Below are 6000 nucleotides of genomic sequence, written 5' to 3'. Positions count from 1 at the left end.
GAATAAGGGAAGAAACAAAAGTACAGTTTTCCCCAGACCCCATTAGAGATATGATAAACAGATTAAACCCAGATAATCTACCAGCTATCATAAAAAAACGAACTTAGTATGGTGGGTGGAGTTTTTCTCTAATATGTTCCAAGGGATTTTAAATACTGGCAATTTCCCAGATAATTGGAAAGAGGCTATTGTCAGGCCAATACACAAAAAAGGCGATGTAAACTCCCCAAAAAATTACCGCCTAATAAACCTTCTAGACATAGGTCAAAAGGTTTTCTCTAAAATAATTCTAGGTTTACTAAAGGAATGGGTGGATGACAAACAGATAGTACCACCAGAACAGGGGGGGTTCAAAGAAGGCCACTCATCGGTTGACCACTGCTTTGCTCTTAGGTCCATTGCACGGAAGTCGATCGATCAGAGGGGTAATTTATTCTGCTGTTTCATGGACTTCTGTGCAGCTTTCGATCTTGTGGACAGGGAACAGATGTGGTCAACATTGGTAGGGTATGAAATACAGGGTGACCTGTTAGCCCTAATCCAAGCACTGCATACAGAAAATTGGGCACAGATAATTCTGGATAAGGAGGGAGGTTTGACAAAGAGAATCCCAATTGGAAATGGTTTAAGGCAGGGGTGTGTACTCGCCCCCCTGCTATTCTCCCTGTTCTTAGCAGACCTACCCCAAAAATTAGGAGAGGTCAGAGGGGCGAAACTGGGCGGAAACCAGATATCGTGCCTCCTATATGCTGATGATTTGGTGATCATGGATCAGACGGAGATAGGCCGCCAAAGAAAATTAAATCGATTTAAAGAATATTGTACAAGCAAAAAATTTGTAGTAAACATGGAGAAGACAAAAATTGTATGTTTTGGAAGGAGGAAAACGACGTTCTCTTGGTACCTGGGCACAGTATTGCTTGAGAGAGTAGCTGATTATAGATATTTGGGAATGTGGTTTTCTGGTACCCTGAAATGGTATACACATTTGCAAGCATTAAAAATGAGGGCATTGGCGTCTGTGAAAGGCCTAAAAAGATTCAATAATACCTATGGAGAAATGTCGGATAGACAGGTCCTAAAAGCCTACGAAGCAATGGTGCCCCCACAATTTTTGTATGGAGCCGAGGTTATTTACATAAGTGGTAAGACCTCTTGGGATAGAGAGGAGGGAAATATACTAAAAAGCTTATTCGTGCTGTCTAATCATCTATGGTACAGGGGGCAAGACTTGAGCTGGGAATCACCTCGTGGGCGATAACTGCTTGTATGGCCCTTGTACGATTCTGGCAGCGATTGGGAGCAGGGGAGCTTTTTAAAATCTCCCAGTGGGCCAAAGAGGAAATCGCCACTAGCGAGCTACCCTGGGCAAAAGAGATTGGAGCATCAATAAGTAATGCATATAGGGTGCTCGATCTGAAGGAATGTTCGCTGCAAGACCACATAATAATAGGTAAGAAAGAACTAAGGCTTCAAGGGTCCGATATGTCCCGTACTTATGATCGGGAGTACCTCTTACAAAAGACCTCGGTAGCCCACATGACACTGGCCTGGGAGCTCAACCAACATTTTCCCTATGTGGACCGGCTACCAAGTCACAGTTTAAGGCGGGAAGTCCTAAAAATGCGAATTGGAATAAACCAATGCTACACTAATAATGGGGTTCAAAACCAAATGATAGGATGTAATGGTAATTACACTTGCACATTAGGTACTACTTGCAATATTTTACATATTTTACTAGATTGTATGTGGTTTTTAGATATACGAAAGGAGTTTTTATGTCCGATTTTTAAAAATTATAATATTACGAACAGGATGCAAGCCGCAATCTTTTGGTGGAAATGGGGAATTTAGATATAGCCTGTGCTCTGGGGAAAAATATATATAAAGTCAAGGTGTTCCTCAAGTGCACAGAGTAAGCCCTAATAATGCTCCTCCTTGGCATCATATAAGGGTGGAACAATTAGTGTTTACAGTAGTACGTGCTGCATGATTAAGGAGGTGTTGTATAGGTATGAATTAAGTAATTTTAATAATTTAACTGTTATATTACTCCGATTTTAAAAATGAAAGTTAAACTATATGTATATCGAGAAGTAATATGTTTTGTGATACCGCTGTGTTATGTTTTTGATGTTTTTCATTAGGATAAGAGGTAAATTGTACTTTTATGGTTGTAACAAACCAAAGAAAGTTTGTTTTTACTGACTGACTGACAGGCATCTTGCTTTCAGCCCATGGGCATAAAGATAGCTCCTCAATATGATGCTCCTTACTCTGTCTATGTTTCATTCCAGCTGGTCCTGCTCAAAACCATGTAGAACAGCTTACACAACATACACTACATGCACTGTGTTGGAAATGGCCCTTTCTGCAGGGCCATGTCCAAACATTTAGCCTTCTCCTCCCCTTTTTGCTGCATTCATTTGTGCTGGCTTTGGGATTCTTTGCACTTCACCACTGCTAAACAGTGCTAAAGTGCTTGCGCTCTCTCCATAAAACATGGCAGAATTGTCTTATACCCAATATGCATATTTAACCCCTTCGCTGCTAGGCCTTCCTAGCCCCCCCCCCCCCACCCCATGCTAAGCCTTTTTTTGGCTTTTTTGGGGTAGTGCGCGCTTAGGCCCCTGTAACTTTTTGACCACATAAGGTATCCACGTCAAATTTGCTTCCTTTTCTTCAACATCATGTGAATTCTAATAGTACCCAGGGTTTGTGCATTCCCCTGAAGGGGTTCCAGAAAGTAGCCAAAATACAGCTACATTTTGGGTTTAATGGGAAAAAGGGCTGCAAATGAAAGCGTCTGGGTTTTTCCCTGCAAATGGTATCAAAAAAGGGGTTGTGGTGCTGAAAACACCATCTTTCCAGATTTCAGGGACAAGCAGACGTCAGAAAACCACATTTTTTACACAGTTTTGGCATTTTTCTGGTACATTGCCTATTTTTGCTATTTTTTGTGCTTTCAACCTCCTTCTAGTTAATGGTAGAAATGGGTATGAAAGCAATAATAGATCCAGGAAAGCTATATATTTTGGAAAAGTAGACACAATTCTAAATTCATCAAGGGGTCATTTGTGTAGATCCTTCAAGGTTTCTTTATAGAAACTAACAGTTAAATATAGGAAAAATTGAAAATTAGTTGAACAAAACAGCCTTTTGTGTCAATGTTTTCAGAATTTTTTTTTGTAATTATGATACCTCTATGAAAGCAATATACCGTTACATCTGCTGGACCTTCCTGGTTGTGGGGATATATAGGACTTGTAGGTTCACCAAGAACCTGACGAACCCAGAGTCAAAAACTGATTAGCGATTTGCAATGGTTTTTATTATGTACTGGGTATATATCAATTATTCTGGGAAAATGTGAACATGGAAAAATCAGACTGAAAGACATGTATTTCTGAAATGGGAACAAAATATAGAGTTTAGAAACAGTAGATATTTGCACATTTCCAAAACTGGGAATTCTCATACTAGCATGAGAATTATTGATCATTTTTTTACACATTGTCTTTCATTTGGAAGACAGAAATGCATCAAAAGTCAATAGGTAATAACAGTTGCTTTACAAATCTGCATTACCCTAAGTCTTCCGATAAAAATGGTACCTCACTTGTGTGGGTAGGCATAGTGCCCACAACAGGAAATGGCTCAAAACTCAGCGTGAACACACCACATTTTCACAATGAAAAATTACCCTTTTATTGCAAAGTGCCTAGCTGTAGTTTTTGAACCCTAGCTCTACCGGCACCTGGGGAAACCTAGCAAACCTATAATTTTTTTTAAATTAGATACCCAGGGGAAACCATGATGGGGTGACTTGACTGTCCCTCACCAGGTTCTGTAACCCAGAATCCCTTGCAAATCTAAAATGTTGTCAAAGAAAAACACATTTTCCTTAATTTTCTGTGGTGGAAAGCTCTGGTGTTTGCATGGATCCACAAATTTCCACCCACCCGCGATCCCCAAAGACTTTCATGAAAAATGGTAACTCACTTGCGTGGGTAGGTCTAGTACCTGCAACAGGAAAGGGTGCAAAACACAACGTGGACACACCCCAATTTCACAATGAGAAATTACCGTTTTTTGGCAAAGTGCCTAGCTGTAGTTCTTTAACCCTAGCTCTAACGGCACCTAGGGAAACCTAGCCAACCTATACATTTTTGAAAACTAGACACCCAGGGAAATACAGGATGGGATGACTTGACTGGTTCCCACCAGGTTCTGTTACCCAGAATCCCTTGCAAACCTGCAAAATTGTCAAAAGCCCACATTTCCCCCACATTTCTGTGGTGGAAAGTTCTGGAATCTACATGGATCCACAAATTTCCACCCACCCCGCGTTCCCCAAAGTCTTCAGAGAAAAATGGTACCTCACTTGTGTGGGTCGGTCCAGTGTCCGAGACAGGAAACAGCGCAAAATGCAACGTGGACACACCTTAATTTTGCAGTGAAAAATTACCCTTTTTTGGCCAAAAGCCTAGCTGTAGTTTTTGAACCATAGCTCTGCTGGTACCTAAGGGAACCTAGCAAACCTATACATTTGTAAAGACTAGACACCCAGGGGAATCCAGGATGGGGTGACTTGACTGCCTCCCACCGGGTTTTATTACCCAGAATCCCTTGGAAACCTAAAACATTGTCCAAAAAACCAAATTTCCCCAATATTTCTGTGGTGGAAAATTCTGGAATCTGCGTGGATCCACAAATTTCCTCCCACCCAGTATTCCCCCAAGTCTCCCGATAAAAATGGTACCTCACATTCATGGGTGGACCAAGGACCCGCGACAGGCAAGGGCCCAAAACCTATTGAGGCGACATCAAAATTACCCATCACAAACCAACCTCATTTTGCATGGGGAGTCCCATGATTTTTTGGCCTGGGGCTCGGCAGCCATCTAGAGAAACCTACCAAACCCACACATTTCTGGAAACTAGACACCCAGGGGAGTTCAGTGAGGTATGGCTTGTATAGGTCCCCCATCATTCTCCTTCCCAGAATCCCTTGCAAAGCTCAAATTTCGCTCAAAAATTCACTCCTTTCTCATATTTCTGTGTGGAAAAGTTCTGAAATCTGCGTGGATCCACAAATTTCCTTCAACGCAGCGTTTACCCAGGTCTCCCGATAAAAATGGGACCTCACTTGCGTGTGTGTGTCAAGGACCCGCGACAGGCAATGTCCCAAAACCTATTGAGGCAACATCAAAATTACCTATCACAAACCAACCTGGTTTTGCATTGGGAATCCCAAGAGTTTTTGACCCGGGCCTGGGCAACCATCTAGGGAAACCTACTGAACCCACACATTTCTAGAAACTAGACACCCGGGGGAGTCCAGCAAGGTATGGCTTGCGTGGGTCCCTCATCATTCTCCTACCGAGAATCCCCTGCAAACCTCAAATTTAGCCAAAAAAATCACTTTTTTCTCAAATTTCTGTGTGGGAAAGTTCTGGAATCTGAGTGGATCCACAAATTTCCTCCCACCCAGTGTTCCCCCACGTCTCCCGATAAAAATCCAGGTTGGTTTGTGATAGGTAATTTTGATGTCGCCTCAAAAGGTTTTTAGCCCTTGTCTGTCGCAGGTCCTTGACCCACTCACGCAAGTGAGGTACCATTTTTATTGTGAGACCTGGGGGAATGCTCAGCTGGAGGAAATTTGTGGATCCACGCAAATTCCTGAACTTTCCACCACAAAAATGTGAGAAAAAAGTGAACTTTTCAGTGAAATCTGCAGTTTGCGGGGGATTCTGGATAGGAAAAAGTTGGGGGACCCACATAAGCCATACCTTTCTGGATTCACCCGAGTGTCTAGTTTCAGAAATATGTGGGTTTGGTAGGTTTCCAAAGATAACCGCAGAGCCCAGGGCCAAAAATCCAGGTAACTCCTCTTGCAAAACCAGGTTGTTTTGTGATAGCTCATTTTGATGTCTCCTCATTACCATAAGGGCCCTTACCTATCACGGGTACTTGAACCACCCAAGCGAGTGAGGT

The sequence above is a fragment of the Lissotriton vulgaris genome, chromosome 6 (genome assembly GCF_964263255.1).
Source record: "Lissotriton vulgaris chromosome 6, aLisVul1.2, whole genome shotgun sequence".
Classification (NCBI taxonomy): domain Eukaryota; kingdom Metazoa; phylum Chordata; class Amphibia; order Caudata; family Salamandridae; genus Lissotriton; species Lissotriton vulgaris.
Note: the sequence above shows the minus strand (reverse complement) of the source record.